General features: G+C 45.0%; 1 protein-coding gene across 1 annotated transcript in view; it reads right to left on the reverse strand.

The window, feature by feature from the left end:
• The window catches only part of CTNNA1 (catenin alpha 1), a 117,218-nt gene that overhangs the window by 58,526 nt on the left and 42,608 nt on the right, over positions 1–16,084 (reverse strand). The window lies entirely within an intron of this gene.

Consider the following 16,084-nt stretch of genomic DNA (forward strand, 5'->3'; position numbering starts at 1 on the left):
TGTGCAGGGATCTGTGGGGGACGTGCGCTCCGTTTGTTCCACTGCAGCTGGAGGATCCCAAACACTGCAGCTGGCTCTGGGCACTTTAAGGGCAGCCCAGGAGGAAGATTTTCCTCCTCTGAGCATTTCACTCCAGTAAGGGAAGGGAGGGAAAACAAAAGGAAAAAAAAATAAAGAGCAACAAAGGTCCAGGTAGGAATTTCAGTGCATTGGGGTGAATTTATCTGAAATAGTTTTGCTCTGTGCATGTTCACGGCTCAGCTTGCTGAAAGGCACAGCAGGCACAGAAAGGAGCAGTTCACACAGGCACACACACATGGGCACACAGCCCTGGGCAGGATGGGCACACACATGGGCACACACACACGAGCAGGATGGGCAGGACAGGCACACACAGAGCTCCAGGCAGGATGGGCACACAGAGATGAGCACTCAGCCCCAGGCAGGATGGGCACACACACGCAGGAGCAGGGTAGGCACACACACACACACACACACAGAGCCTCAAGCAGGATGGGCACACACCCCTCCAGGAGCAGGACAGCCCTCCGTGTGCCCCCAGATTGGCACTGCAGCTTCTTTAGAGAGGCTCAGCATGCTGGCATCGATTGGAAATATTAAGTACATTCAGTCCCCGGCTCCCTGGTTTCACTTGATGATGCTTTTCATGAATTCAGGCTAATTACTTAATGATGATGAACAAACAGCATTTCAGCACCTTTTCATGTGTAAATACCCTTAATGCAAGGTTCTCTTAATTAAAAGCAAATATCAACAGCAAGGTTAAGGAGAAGAGGGAAGGAAGAAAGGAAGGAAGGAAGAAGCCTCTCTTTGTCCCCCTGCTGCCCCCCCAGCTGAGGCTTCCTCTGGCTGGAAAGCTATTTTCATGCACTAACTCCACTGGTTTCTCTGGAGACAGAATTAGCCCCTGTAATATAAGCTCTCACTTGTCCTCCTCTTCCAAAATTCAAGATAAAAAAAGACCCCTTCTGATAAGTTAGGAGAATATGATTAGTTTATAGAATAGTTCACTGAAAAATGTTTTGTTTCTTACTCAATATGGGACAGAATCTAAACTAGTATGACTTTTTAAAAAATCATATATAAATATATATACACATACACCTCATTCTAAGGGTAATTTGGTTTCTTTAGCCAGAAGTACCATATTGCTATTTATACTCTATTATGGAATTATATGTAAATATTTGCAGATCTATGCAGTGATGGTGGTACTCAGATGCCACAAGGGTGGGAGGGTGGGGGGTCTGCAAAGGATTACGTTATTTTTAAGTCAACTGCTCAAATATTGTAAACATTCTAACCAAAGCTAAAAGATTCAGAGGGATGGAGAATTATTTTATATATATATACATGTATGTATAACTAAAAAATGTGTTGTGTCCAATGCTGCAGTGTTAAACAATTACCAGCACACCCTGATGAAGAAACGAAATTCCTCACAGTGTTGCCATACTTTGACCCAATCCATAATTACAGTACGCTAATTGTGATGTACTAAACTATCCTGCAAACTTTTTAAACAGAAAAACTACTGCACAAAAATCCGTTTTCTATTTCACTCTGCTTTTCTCTCTGTATTGCCACTTAGTGAGGTATTTAGGGTGCAATTATACAACAGTTTGATGTTTTCTTGTGAGATGAATTTGTTCAAGACAATTATAGCAAGATAAGTAACTTCTCATAAGATTTTACATAAAGGTTTTTCAATTGCTGGTTTTGAAGATATTAATTTGCATCATTTTACTTTTACATACAGTGCCCTTAATATAAAACCAATATTTTGTTTACTTCCCTTGACTCTGTACTTTAATGGAAGAGATGATCCAGTGAAGCCTAATGGATTTCTATAGAGATATCTTTGAACTCTTGTTACTGTTAATACTAAGATGAGTCCATTTACACCTGTTCTGGGAAATTAATTACTGCTTTTAACTGATGATAAAAAATCCTGTGAGGTAGGTGGACAAAGAGCAGATATTCAGGATGGTTAAAGCCCATGTAGGCAGAAGGCCAGAGCTAAGCTAAGAAATACAAACCCATATTGGTCCCCAGGGGTATTTAGCTACCGTAGGAAGATTTGCTTTGCTCCTTCCCGTAACTAAGTGCTCACAGCTCTCCCGAGGCCCAGGATGCTGCTCTAGGAGCAGGTGAGTGAGCACTGAGTGGACATCACTGTCCCTCACCCTGCACTGGCTGGCAAAGGCCAGCTCTAGGAGCCTGGGGAGGAGGCACTCGGGGATGACTTCCACCTACAGCTGCAGGGTACCAGCACAGACAAAGTCATCACTGAGCTTGTTAATTATTCTGGCAACCAAATAATCTGGCTGTGCTGCCATCCCCAATCAGATGTCACCACTGAACTCTGACAGCCTCAGCTGTGTCTGCAGGAAGCAATCCCAGAAACCCTGGCTGTCAGTCAGTTCAAGGGGTAACCACCTCAGTCTTCCACACAGGAACAAGAAGTGGCTGCTTGATGAGGAGCTGAGGTTCCTCCAGAGGAGGTGCTTTCCCAACAGCCCAGCTCTGTCCCACTCCATCTTTATGAGTTTTTAATTCCCCCCAGGAAGAGCAAAGACAGATCCTCCAGCGATGCTGCATTTAACCCTCTTCTCCATCCCTGTCACTCACGGTGATTTTCCAAGCATTAAAGCACTGTTCCAATGCCTGTCCAAGCACACCCACCCAGGCACCCAAGTTTCCACCGGTCCTGAAGTGCTTGGCTTGCAGACAGCAGAGCAGGAGGCCAGCAGGCACAGCCCAGCACTGCTCCCGTTCCCTCTCTGCACTCCACAGCCAGTCTCCCAAATGCTGTGGTTTACGTCTGCTATTTCCAAACCCATTTGTTGCCAGGTTCCAGGCATAAGCAAAGCAATTCAGCAAACATTACATTTAGGGTAACAGGTATCATAAAACTCGCAGAATGTCAAACAGCAGCAGTGAAGTCAACTTGAATTCCCTGCGGAGGCACAGCGAGCACCAGGCAGAGCCATTGCTCTGCACAAGGACACAGCCAGAGGCTGTTAATATTTTTTATTTTAAAGTTACTGTCTTCCATTTGCAATTGCTTGTGACTCTTCCAGGCAAGGAGGGGATTGGAATAATTGTGCTACTCAGCAGTCCCTGATTTATTTTGTTGATGGAACAAGAACCACGATGATTTGGTTTAAATTAATCGTATTTCAGTACCAGCACTGGCTGATGACAGGAGCTTGTTAACCTGCCCTCCCCAAACACAATCTCTGCTGCACAGCCTCAGCTTGTACAGATGCTACACTGCTTACAGGTGCTTCAACACCTCCAGGCACAACCGCAGAGGTCTTTGGGTCTTTTAGAAACAGAATTTCTTGTACTGCTCTTGAGGTCCTCATCCCATCCAAAGATCTCCTCCATCCTCACTGATATCCAGGCAGCTTCCCCTGCTCCTCACCCTTGTGTCAGTGAAATGGAAACCCAGCAGCACAAGTTCAGGTTTTGAGTCATTCTCCTGGAACAGGCTGAATTAATGCTCCCAGTTAGTCTCTCTGCATTAGATCAGTGTTTAAATGCACACAAGTAAAAATGACTCGATGAAGGGTGAAATGGGTGAGTGTTCAGTCTCCAGCTGAAGTACTCCTCTGCACTGAGCTCCCGTTCCCTATCAGATGGAAATATAATGAATGCTGCTTCATCGGTGTTTGGTTTTGTTTGTTTCTCCCCCAAGCAGAAATGATCCAATTTTTCAGTGATCAGCCACATGCAAATCTGAGCTTCTGTCCCATTACCCCCTTACAAGACAGGGGCCTATTGCTACCTTGTAAAATCAGACACATCCCGTGGCTTTAAACCAGAAATCTGCACTACATGCTTATTTTTAATGTGTCTAAGATAATTTCTGTACTACTTTAATGGAAATAAAGTTGATTTAATTTTGTGATCTGTGAGCTATCAAAATCCATCTGTTCAGACCTATGAAACTTACCCAGGAGCTGAATTTCATCTTTCTTATGACGTTTTCCATAAAAATTAAACAAGTTCAGAGGGGGATACAGTATTTCTCCTCCCCTCCCAAAAGGAACAAGCAAGGAAACAACAGAAACCAAAGGCAGCAGCTCCTCCCTCCCCACACCTTCCTCCACTGCAAATGTCCCAGATGCTAAAATTGGTGCTGGGCTTTGCTTTTTAAGGCACCACGTTAGCAGGATGCTTAGAGATAATTTCAGAATCAGCTGGAAATTCAGCATTTCACATCTTGTGTAAAAATCTGCCTTGTGAGAGGCATCTAGGGAAAGGTACCAGAAGCCTTGAGGGGTATAGTCAGCCCTCAGATGGGATGAAACAGCATTGTACACCCCTGTGTAAGCAGGTTGTACACCCCTGTGTAAGCACCAAGAAGCTACACCTGCCATCTCCCAACCACTCCTTTGTAAAAAGCCAAACAAAACCCACCCCATTTTTCTTTTTACTAATGAAAACACTAGTAAGTGAACTATTCTACCAGCTTAGCAACCCAAGATTACAGAGTCCTAGATGCATTATGTTTAAATTATGTTTCAAGAGCCAACTTCTGGTGGGAGGGGGTGTGAGTAATGGAGTAAAACAAGTGCAGTGTACAGAAGCATTTTGTTATTAAAATTGTGTATACTGTAAAACTGAATTTGCCTCTTTCTTCCTCCCTTTTCAAGCAGAGGTGCCAAAAGCTCACTCTTTCATGGCATGTTAAAAGCAGTCTGCACCCACTGTCCCAAGCAGAGGAGTCAGGTTTGGGCCATTTGCCAGAGTCACAGCAAATCCAGCCCCTTCTGTTGTACCACAGTGAGCAAAATACAACCTTCTGTTGTACCACAGTGAGCAGGGCTGCAGGGCTCTTCCCAAACCAGGTGACCCCTGACTAACAAAAACTGAATGAAAACCAAAGCCAAACTCCCGGCCCTTGAATAGCTGCATCAGGATCAGCAGAGGCCTGGCCCAGCCTGGCTCTGCCCCTGGGGTTTCCTGGGTCCCCAGGAACACCTCCAGGGTCACCTGTGGGTCCCTGTGCCAGCCAGGAGCTGGCATTTCCAATGGGAACACCCTGCCAGCAGTGTGGCAAGGACGAACAGCCCGTAAGGTTCAGAGGTGTCACACAGTGAGACATCCCATCAGTTCTGAGTCACAGCCCTCCAGGAAGGGTCCCCAAACCACTCCTGCTAAAGAAAGTGTTCTTTACATCACTACCACAGCCAACACAGCATTCAGAGCCACTGTGCCTCAATATCATGGGAAGGATTTCTGGATTTGAGAAGTGAGAAGCTCACAGACACAGCCCAAAAGCCATGATAGAGAACTGAACAAAAGAACCAGTCTCAGGATGTTCCAAGATGATTACACACACTGAACCACCAGCTAAAATCATTTTAGTAACTAAGCTGTAGCTGCATTTACTTTTTTATCAAAAGGTTTGGCTGGAACAAGTTCTCAAGGGTTTTAAATGTCAGTTGGCAAACTGCCTCTCAAATCCTTCTAATACTTCAAAGCAGCACATGATATATCTATTTTCTTAAACTCTCAGAGACTAATTTTACAAGCAAAAGCATCTCTCAGCTACAAACCCAGTTGTTCTCACAAGCAAAGGTAACAAACCTCCGAGAAAAACCAGTATTCTGAATACATTATGCAAAACTTTTAAATCCAATTAGGAACAAGGAAATGTCAACATCACTAGCAACTTACTTTTAAATGTAGGCTCTGTTAAGACAACTGCAAAAAAAAATTGAGATTCAAGAATTTGACTGGAGAGGATTGCACAAATGAACTGAAAACTGCAGCACTGGGAAACCCTGGCTCCCTCCTGCAGTGAATGGCCAGGTAAGGGACAGGATTCAGTGAGAGCGTTCACCCACCACAAAACCCTGATTGCAGTATTTTCTGTAATCTGTTCTTAAGGAAAAGCTTTACAAAATCATTGTTACCTAATCAACAATTTCATTACCATGAAGATTTTAGGAAGTTTTATTATAATGAGGTAAAGCTCTATTTGCCATATTTGACGTAGAATTCACATGCTCTGGGTCTTATTTTGGGAGAAATTTTTTTACAGTGAGGGTGGTGAAGCCCTGGGACAGGTTACCCAGAGAGGTGGGGGATGCCCCTTCTCTGGAAACATTCCAGTCCAAGTTGGACAGGGCTGTGGGGGACCTGATCTACTTGAAGCTGTTCCTACTCATTGCAGGGGGCTGGACTAGGGTGATTTTAAAGGTCCCTTCCCACCCAAACCATTCTGTGATTCTATAAAACAAAAAAATGACAAATGTTTCACTAGCACAATCCCAGGTTTGTTTCTGTGATGCACAACTCCAGAGGTTTGGCTGCCAAGGGCACTGAGCAAACTCTTCTGGGCTGACAAGTAACCAAACCCTGATTTCAGCTCTTCAGCTGCTTTTAATCCACAAGGTCTATAATTTGACATTTTCTTCTAAGTTTTCTAAAAGGACAAAAGTTAAACACACACAAAAATCATTTAAGCATAAAAGACAGGAGCAAGAAGCTGAACCAAGACCAGGGGGAAACATCCCTTGAGTTAAACCTGATTTCTTCTCCCCAGTATGTAACACTAACACTTGTAGTAAGCACACACAAGCAAAATGAAAGGATATTGATGTTTAAATGAAGTAATCAATCTTTCTTTTATAAAACCAAGGAATTTCTTTCAAATGCCATGGAAGCAACTTCCCTGTTATCCCCAGGAGACTCTCCTCCTTGTACACTGAATACTCAAGCAAACTGGACACAGAGGAGGTGCTGGTTTTCCTTCCACCCCTCCCTACCCCACAGCGTGGGCAGTGCAGTCACTGTTTGACAGAGGTGCATCCTGCTTTGTACCAGTTTAAAAAAAACAGCCATATTTCATGAGAAGTCTTGGAGTAAGTGGAAAAGGTTCAGCCATCAAGAAGGTTCTTAAATAATGAATGAGTCATAATTCTTTACAGTCAAAAGCAATTAATTTTCTGTATTGTAATCAGGAGAATAAATCTGAAAAATCCATTCTAATGGCTCTGAATCTGAAGTAGTGTTGCAGCTGAATTTTTAATTTTAAAATACAGGAGCAGTGAGGACTTCTGCTGTTTAAACATACAATCTTCTACCAAACAGAACAGCTTTACTGCATATTTAATAGGTAGAACAGGTTTTTGTGAGACCACATGAGATTAAAGACAGCATTAGATACAGGAAATGCATTTCAAGCAGAAAGGTCCTTCTAAGATACCTCTTAACTGTATAGCCACTAAAATACTTGAAATATCCTTTATGAAGTGTACAAAATATTCAGAAAATCTTGCTGTAAGAAGTAGTTTTACTTACATGTTTGCAAAGAGCTAAAAATAATGAGTAGTGTGTTAATGTGGAATCCAGCTCAACTCTACAGCAACTGTTCCTTTTAGGAAGCATTTGCTCTTTTCCCACTAACTCCTAAATAATCCATCACATATCCAGAACCTCTGCCTCTAAAGCCATGTGCTGTTAGCTAGGACTATCAATTTCTGCCCTCAAATGGATTGCTTCAACCCTAACACCACTTTAAGTTTGAATTCTTATAGAGAACAAACCTGTAAAATTAATAGAGCTCTTAGTAAAGCTAATAATGACATAGTCTGCTAAGGAGTGAGAACATGGGAAAGGGGCAGGGACACAATGCTACAAGGGCAGTTCCATCACTGAAGGCACCACACAGCACTTAACTGAGGGAAAAACATACCCCCTGCACTGCAGCCACTCTCAGCAGCCTGGCTAACAACCTCTGCTTTGAGGAAGACAAATTTCAGCTGTCCAAGCAGCCCAGCTGCTCCGGAGGGGGGTCATGCACTGAACACCCTCAGCACACACCTATCAAAGGATGTGAGCCAGGAACAAACCCCCAGGCTGGGAAAACCACCCAGCAGGGCCATGCTGCAAGCCCCCAGGTCTAAGCACACAGCTCTGACTTAAAGAGCAGGAGATATTAAAGCACCATCTCTGCTGTCCTCAGGAGAAGACAACATGCTCCAGTAAAGACCTAGAACTACTTATTGATCCCATCCAGCCCTGAAGCACAACATCCCCACACAAAAAGCAACAGCTGCTTGAAATTCTGCCTGTATAATTTAAAGGTTAAAGAACTCCTCCTCAAGCTTTCCAGATAGTCCTGAGGATAGAAATAGCTGGAAATAGATGGAATTTCTTCCAGGTAGGACAAACACTGAGGTCAGCACCCAGGGGAGCAGCAGACCACTGAAAGGCTGACCAGAGCACAGGCAGCCAAGCTGGGGCGCTCCTAATGACAGCTGGAAGCTCTCTGGGTAGCAAGGGTGTATCTGCAGGGCCCAGGCCTTCAAGAATTCCACAGCCACAGGGCAGGCAGGCAGAAAAAGCCATCTCTACTTTATATTCTTGTCTGTGGATGACCAGCTTAGCTCTGGGACATCCATTAGCAGCACGGCAGCTGTGGAGCTTGGAAGTGAGGGAGCTGTGTCTTCTGATGCCTTCTGCCAGCAGATAGTATCCAGAAACTTCCAAAAAGGCTAAAGTTAGACATCTGATTGGGATGAACCAGAAAAAAACCCAACACCAACCAAATGAAAACGAAACCAAAATAAACAAACCAACCCAGTGAGCTTTGGCAGGTACTGCATCTTTAACACGACACCACACTCCTGAACAGAACAAAAATGAGACACTTCTGACAAGTTCCCACAGTCTCTGGTGACTTCTAGGAGATGCCTGATCACCCTCTACTGAACTTTTAGTGAGTTGTCTGTTCACCCTTGTCCTGGGTTTGCCAAACCAGGACAATGCTTTACTGAACCTATGAAGCATCAGCCTCAATGTCTCAGATGCGATGAGCTCTTGCCAGGTATTCCTCCCTGCCACAGCAAGTCTCTAGACCAGCTACAATACCACCCACAGTTAAACTCAGCAAACACCCAGAGAGCTCACTTTGTAACAACACAACAGCATCAGGACTAAGGAATTCCAGTTATTTACAGACCACTCAGAATACCCTCAGTGCTGGGAGCTGCTGAACAAACTGCAATGCCTCTTCCACGCCAAGTTTTGGATTAGTCAGCAGTGTAAATATTTGTGACAAATTTGAAACTTGGCTAAAACCATTGCTTTGTTCCACACCCAAGAGGTGTTTCTGGAATGAATTCCAAGTCCTTGCCCCCCCTGCTGCAGAGCTGTCCCTTCCCAGCAGGGCCCAGGCCAGCAGCAGGAGGTTCCTGAGCACACAGCACTGGCACAGCAGTGGGATCACTGCCAGAGCTGTGGGCTAGGAGTGCTCCACACCTTCCCCAGCCCCTCCTGTCTGACAGCACTCCCTCAAACACAGGGACAAATGGAAACACACACAAAGAGGAGGCAGACTCCAGTGCACCCAGCAGATAAATCCCAGGGATATTGTCCCTTCATACCTAGAGCTGTCTATGGACAACAATTAACTTGACAAAGGGTGCCACGAGACTGTCCAGAGACACATGAAAAAGGTTTATGCCACATTCAAATGAGCTGATGCCACCCAGCTGCAGACTGCTTCCTTCTTCTTAGTGGGCATTCCATCATTTGAATATGCCCCAATAAAGCTGCATCATCAAGAGAGGAACTTTCTGACACCTACTTTTACTGTCCATTTATTCAAAACCAGTAGTCTTCATCAGGCAAATTAATAAGCTTTAGAAAGCAATTTCAATTGTTCATGCAAACATAGCTCCACTGTAGGAAGCAGCTCACTGCCACTGCCCCAACCTCAGGCTGTGCTGGCACAGTCAACAACAAAACCTAATCCACCCTGCCTGGCCATCAGGCACACATGGGAAGCAGGACAATACCAGCAAAGCACTCCAAAAATACGAGTTTATGCAAATAACAAAACAACCTAACCACCCTATCCCTTTAAAGCATTAATTATGCACACGTATGCAGTTAATTAAATATATATAAAATAGAAACATTTTAGGTGGATTTCCTGTGTCACATTATGAAATACATGCAATCAGTGATCCTGGGGAATTAAGTGGTATAAATCAAAAAATATTTAAAAGTCAAAAGCAAATCTCAAAACAAACCCTCTAATGGAAAGTTTACTCATGGAAGGAGTTATAAAAGGGTTTTCTTATAATTACTCCATCCTGTTTGCTACATTTGCTTATGCAAGAGAAGTGTTTTTAACTACTGACAGGACTAGGACTAAATGACAAGTCCACATACTTGATCCAGATTGTTCATAGGCACAAGGTGAAAAATATGATAAAGAACATGAACAGGTTTTAGTGAGCTGAGCCAGGAAAAAAAATCAAACCCACATTCCTTCTGAGCAGAAAATAGGACTTTTTTGGTGATTATTAAAATAATTTCTATCAAGGCAAGTACACAGGCTGATTTCTATTCTGGTAAATGGATTGGTCACTTCTTTTTATGTAATGCAGTTATAATCAAGAGAGGCCTGCTTTACTTCTGTTATCAAAACCACTGTCTTCAAACCAAATATTTCAAGTTAGTAACATACTTCCAGTCACTTCACTAATATTAAAAAACCCTCAAAAAAAATCTTATTTTCTCACAGGAGAGCTATAATTTGCAACTTCAGTCTTGCAGTCTGTTCCCTAATGAAAAAGAAAAATCAGGAGAGTGCATGGGTCTTCCTCCACATTTCACAGCATCTTTTAACTTTAATGGCAACTGACCAAAAGCTTCAGGACTGCTCCAGGCTAAAAACAATTCCTAATCCCTGTAATCAGTCTGGAATTCCCACTCAAGGGCAAAACCTGGAGCAGCTAAAAACACTGGTTTGTAAGAATTCACATCCTAAGTAGAAACAAATGTAGCTGCCCCAGACCTGGAAGTGTCCAAGGCCAGGTTGGAAATGAGGCTAAAGAGGAAGGAGTGTGCCCAGTGAGACCAGGGTCAGGTGATGTGGGAAGAACACAGAGATGCTGCTCCCCCCACTGCAGGCAGAAAATCCATGTGGACAAAGCTCAACTGGAGCTGGAGCTGCCAGAACTGTGGAATAATAACAATTTACAAAGATATTAATGGCAAAAGGCAGTGCAGAGATGATTTCAGTGTGTTCCAGGATGAGAACGATCATCTCGTGGACAGGAAAAGGCAGAGATTTAATGCATTCTTTGCCTCTGCCTTCAACATGGATCATGGACCAAGGGAGTCCCAGTGCCCTGAGCTGGAGGACCATGACTGTGACAATGATCAGCTCCCAATGACCCTGAAATCGTGCAGGATCTGCTGCTCCAGCTGGATCCCTACAAACCTACAGGGGCCTGATGGGATTCATCCAAGAATCCTCAAAGAGCTGCTGATATCATCACAAAGCCTCTCTTGATGATTTTTGAGTGGTGTTGGCAATCTGGAGAGGTCCCAGCTGACTGGAAGCTGGGGAACATTGTTCTGATTTTCAAGAAGGGCAAGGAGGAGGACCCCGGAAACCACAGGGCTGTCAGTCTCACTTCAGTGCTGGGTAAAGTTGGGGAGGTTATTCTGGGAGGTGTTGAAAAACACCTGGAGGACAACAGAGGCATCAGTCACAACCAGCACAGCTACAGGAGGGGAAAGTCCTGCTCGCCAAACTTGATTTCCTTCTGCAACAGGGGATCCCACCTTGTTCACTGAGGAAAGCCACCTGATGTGAGCTTTTTAGACTTCAGGCTCAGGCTGGATCTCAGGGACAGGATCTTCTCCCAGAGGGTGCTGGGCACTGCCCAGACTCCCCAGGGAATGGGCACGGCCCCAAGGCTGCCAGAGCTCCAGGAGCCTTTGGACAATGCTCCCACGGGGTGGGATTGTTGGGGGGGTCTGGGCAGGGCACTGAAATCCTTGTGGGTTCTTCCAAGCCAGGATATTCTATGATCCCGTAAGTCTTCTTTTAAATGATGGTGAAACCAAACCTTTAAAGTTACTGTCTAGTGCTACCTTGAAAAAACATTATTGCAACAGCAAAAAGTATTTTTTTTTTACTATTATTTGCACCTGTGGTGTGGGGGAGGAAGGGAAGGGATGAAGAGAGGTGTTTGTCAGGTCTGAAAAACAACAGATTCTCAAACATTTTGTACTACTTTTATAACACTTCTAGGTAACAGATCTATCTACCAGTGTTCTCTTAAGGCTTATTCTCATATCTAGCAAGTTAATAGCATATGTTTTATGATATATAGCACGAAGGTTCTACACCTCTGCAGCACATTTCTACCACTGAAGCAAAAATATCTATTTTTAAGATCAGTAATGGTAGGAAAGTGCCAGGGTGCCAAGAAAGTCATCCTGTAGCAACATACATCTTTTCCCTAAAAGTGCAAAAGAAAACCCAAATTGGCAATAATACATCACATGCTAAACCTGGCTTTTCATGGAATCGAGTTTCCCCAGTTTCCATCACATCATGATGCTGGGACTCTACAATTCAGACCAGACCCAGCGTTAACCAAGCAAAAGTACCTGAAACCCTTTGCAAAATGGCTCAGGTTTCTATTTCTTGGTACTCTGCAGGTGTTTTTTAGCTGAGCTCAGAGGCAGCTGCAGGCTCTGACTTCCAGCAGCACACTCAGGTCACAGAATATCCTGAGCTGGGAGAGGCCCACAAGGATCAGAGTCCAGCTCCCAGGGGAATGGCCCACACAGGGATGGAGCCCCACACCTTGGGGTTATTACCAGCATGCTCTGACCCCCTGAGCCCATCTCAGGTCAAGATCACACCCCCACCTCCACACCAGGGCAGTTCCTGCCTCCATGTCACAGAGGCAGAGGTGATGTGTCTCCATCTCACCAGCTCCAGATGTAAAAGGGTTACTCTGCATCCTTCTCCTGCAGTTTGCACTCCTGTGCTCCTGCCCCTTCCTGCTGACAGCTGCCATGGCTTAGGACTCCAGCACTCCCAGCCAGGCTGCTCCTTCTCCTGGACCACAGCCCCCAGCTGCCCCCCAGCCCAGACAGGAGCACAGAACCTGTGCTGGAAAAGCAGCAGGACAGCAGCACATCACAACAGCCCCCACAGGCCCTGCAGTGGATCACAGCTGCTGATAAAAGCTGGGTTTTAAACCTAGAGTTTAAACCTTCATGCAGCACCCAGATCAAAATAACGCCAGATGCCCCAGGCAAGTGCAGCCAGGTGAGACCTGAGCCAGGCTGCTCTGAGTGACAACCAGCACCTCAACGGGGGCTGCCCAAAATTTTGTCAACACTTCCAGCTGTTTCCTCCCAAGGGATTTTGCTGAGTGACAACTGGTTAAGCGTGGCTACAGGTCAATTCATCTCACTTCCAGTATGCCTGGTTAGATGGGAGAAGCAGGATGGATGGGGGAATGTCTCAGAATACCAAATCAGAGGGACAAACCACTTCTGGCAGGAACCACCAGAGAACTGCTGGGGCTGGTGAGTAATCTACCACTGGAGCTGCTTTTTTACAGGCTTGGTTTTTCTTTTTTATGTTAATTAGTAACCTTATCTAAGGAATATCTCAAGTTTTTCCTTTGCAGATTACATGAATTAATAGATATATCCAGAAGCACGAAAAGCAGGCTGAAGTTTACACCTGCAGTAATTGTAAAAGCCTTGAGATATTGTAGTTTTTATCAAATTTTACATGTGTGCAAAAGGCTTTAGAAATAGAACTAAAATTGGAACAACACAGACCCCTGCAAAACTCAAATTAAAAGGAGTGAGCCAAGGCAGCATATGCCCTTTCCAAGAGGAAGAGAATGCATTATAAATCTGGGAATAAAGCCACCTAACTCCTGGCAAGACAGCTTGGAGAAACAGATAATAAAGCAATTCTACCAATATGGTCACAAGACATTCAAAGTTAGAATTAATGTATCCTTTATTCATTATTAGAAATATAAATAGGTTTAATTTGCAACAGATTTAAAAGTGCTCCTGTAAGGTGGGGGATTCAGCAGCCTTAACCTGCAATACACTAACAGAAAAAGTAGGTATGAAGTTGCCTTTGAAAGGAAGCAATAGGCATTAGAAACCAGGAACAGCAGGAAAAGCTGACTAATTGTCAAGAACCTCAAGTCTTGGCAGCAGCAAAAGCAGCAGAATCTCCTCTCCTTCACAAAATCTCAGAATGGTCTGGGTGGGAAGGGAGCTTAAAGATCATCTCATTTGCTCCAAGCCCCAATGTCCAGCCTGGCCCTGGGCACTGCCCACCCTGCCAGGGAACAATTCCCAATTCCCAATATCCCATCCATCCCTGCCCTCTGGCACTGGGAGCCATTCCCTGTGTCCTGTCCCTCCATCCCTTGTCAATTGTCTCTCTCCAGCTTTCCTGGGGCTCCTTCAGGCCCTGCGAGGCCACCCTGAGGTCCCCCCAAAGCTTCTCCTGTGCAGGTGAACAATGGCAGCTGTGCCAGCCTTTCCTCCCAGCAGAGCTGCTGCATCCCTCTGCTCATCCTGGAGCCTCCTCTGGCCTGGCTCCAGCAGCTCCAGCTCCTGCCTGTGCTGGGCCAGGGCTGGGGCAGCTCTGTAGGGTCACCATCTGTGGAGTCAAGTGAAGTCTATGAGAAGCCAAAAGGGCTCAGAAGCAGCCCTGGCTGCCCAGGAGGGAGATCCCACTGAGGGCACTCAGACCAAGCCAACCTCATCCACATCACCTCCATTCACCCAGAGCCAGTGACTCCCCAGGCACTGTGGGGGATTGAAAAGCCCAGAAACGTGGTGTGCATACCTTCATTTCTCACAGAGGCACCACCAAGCTATTATTTACTGAGCTAACTAATTAGCCAGCCACCCTTGCAGATAATAAGAATGCATTAAAGTATTTAGAATTCCAGTACAAGCCTGACACATACGAAGTGGCTGCCCTTCTTCAAAGGAAAGTGAATGTCAAAGGAAATAAACCATTTAGGAACACTCAGCACATCTGAGGTGCAGGGGAAAGGCAGCATCACCTCAGCATCCAAGACAAGAAAGGAAAACAAAGCTGAGTGCTATGGGATGCCGAGACATTTCACACTTTTATTGTATCAGCTTCTACTTCTAAAGAGATCATTAGATACACAATGTGAATTAGCCTTAGATAAATGATAAAGTAACAGCTATTCAAAACAAACAGAATTAATACATAGAACTGCAAAAACTGGCACAGAAAAAGCTGGAGATTGAAGGTACTTAAGCTGACAGTAATCTGAAAAACCCAGCTGGTAAATTCAGTTTTACACCAAGAAATAAGTTGTAACTGAATCTACACTTCACTGCAGTCTAGCACTGAAAGCACCCTTCCCTGCACACAGGCACTGCTCCAGGAGTGGGTAATAGAATCAAAGTCATAGAGCAACTTTACACAATGCAGAAAATAACCAATCCACTGGAAATAACACCTGGAATACTCCCAGGGGATACAAGTGCCCTGTGTACTTGAGGTAGTCCTGCTGTTACAAAAGGAGCTCCTCAAGTCCAGCTGAGGATACCCATAACTTGGGGGCATGGAGGAAATAGGTTTCCACAGCACTACAAAACTGACCAGAGATAAAACTTTAGAGGAAGTTTGGAGAATTCAGCATCTGCCACCAAAGAGGCAGTTTTACATTCTCTGTGAAAATACCTTCATGAGAGCATTGGAAGGAGGGAGGTGGTAGTGGTGGTGGTGGTGTACAGGACAGGCAGATTTGCATAATTACCACCTTTTTCTCTCCAAACACATTCCTGACAGGCTCTCCTCACCTCACTCTGCAGGTCCCTGAGCACCTGCACACACAGGAGCAGCCCCTGGGCTGAGCACAGCTGTGACTGACCACAGTGGGTGGGGCAGGAGCCCACCTCACCTGTGGCTACCAGAGAGCCACACCTGCAAGCCCACCCTCACAAGAACATCAACTTCTCCATGGCCTGGTGAAGACCCTGCCTTCCCCAATGAAAGGGCCCTGCAGGAAGGAACATGCCCATCTTGTAGGCCATTAGCTCCAAAGGGGTCACCTGCCCAGGCACAAGGCAGAGGGGCTTTCAACATCTTTCTCTTCAGTTATTTCTGCATTAACTTCTTGTTTTCTTGGCTTTTTTCAGTCCACTGACCTCTAGAATTTGGATTCTTTGACTCCTGGAGAGATGCCCAAAAAACTCATTC

Source organism: Molothrus aeneus, chromosome 15, assembly GCF_037042795.1.
Source record: "Molothrus aeneus isolate 106 chromosome 15, BPBGC_Maene_1.0, whole genome shotgun sequence".
In the NCBI taxonomy this organism is placed as follows: Eukaryota; Metazoa; Chordata; class Aves; order Passeriformes; family Icteridae; genus Molothrus; species Molothrus aeneus.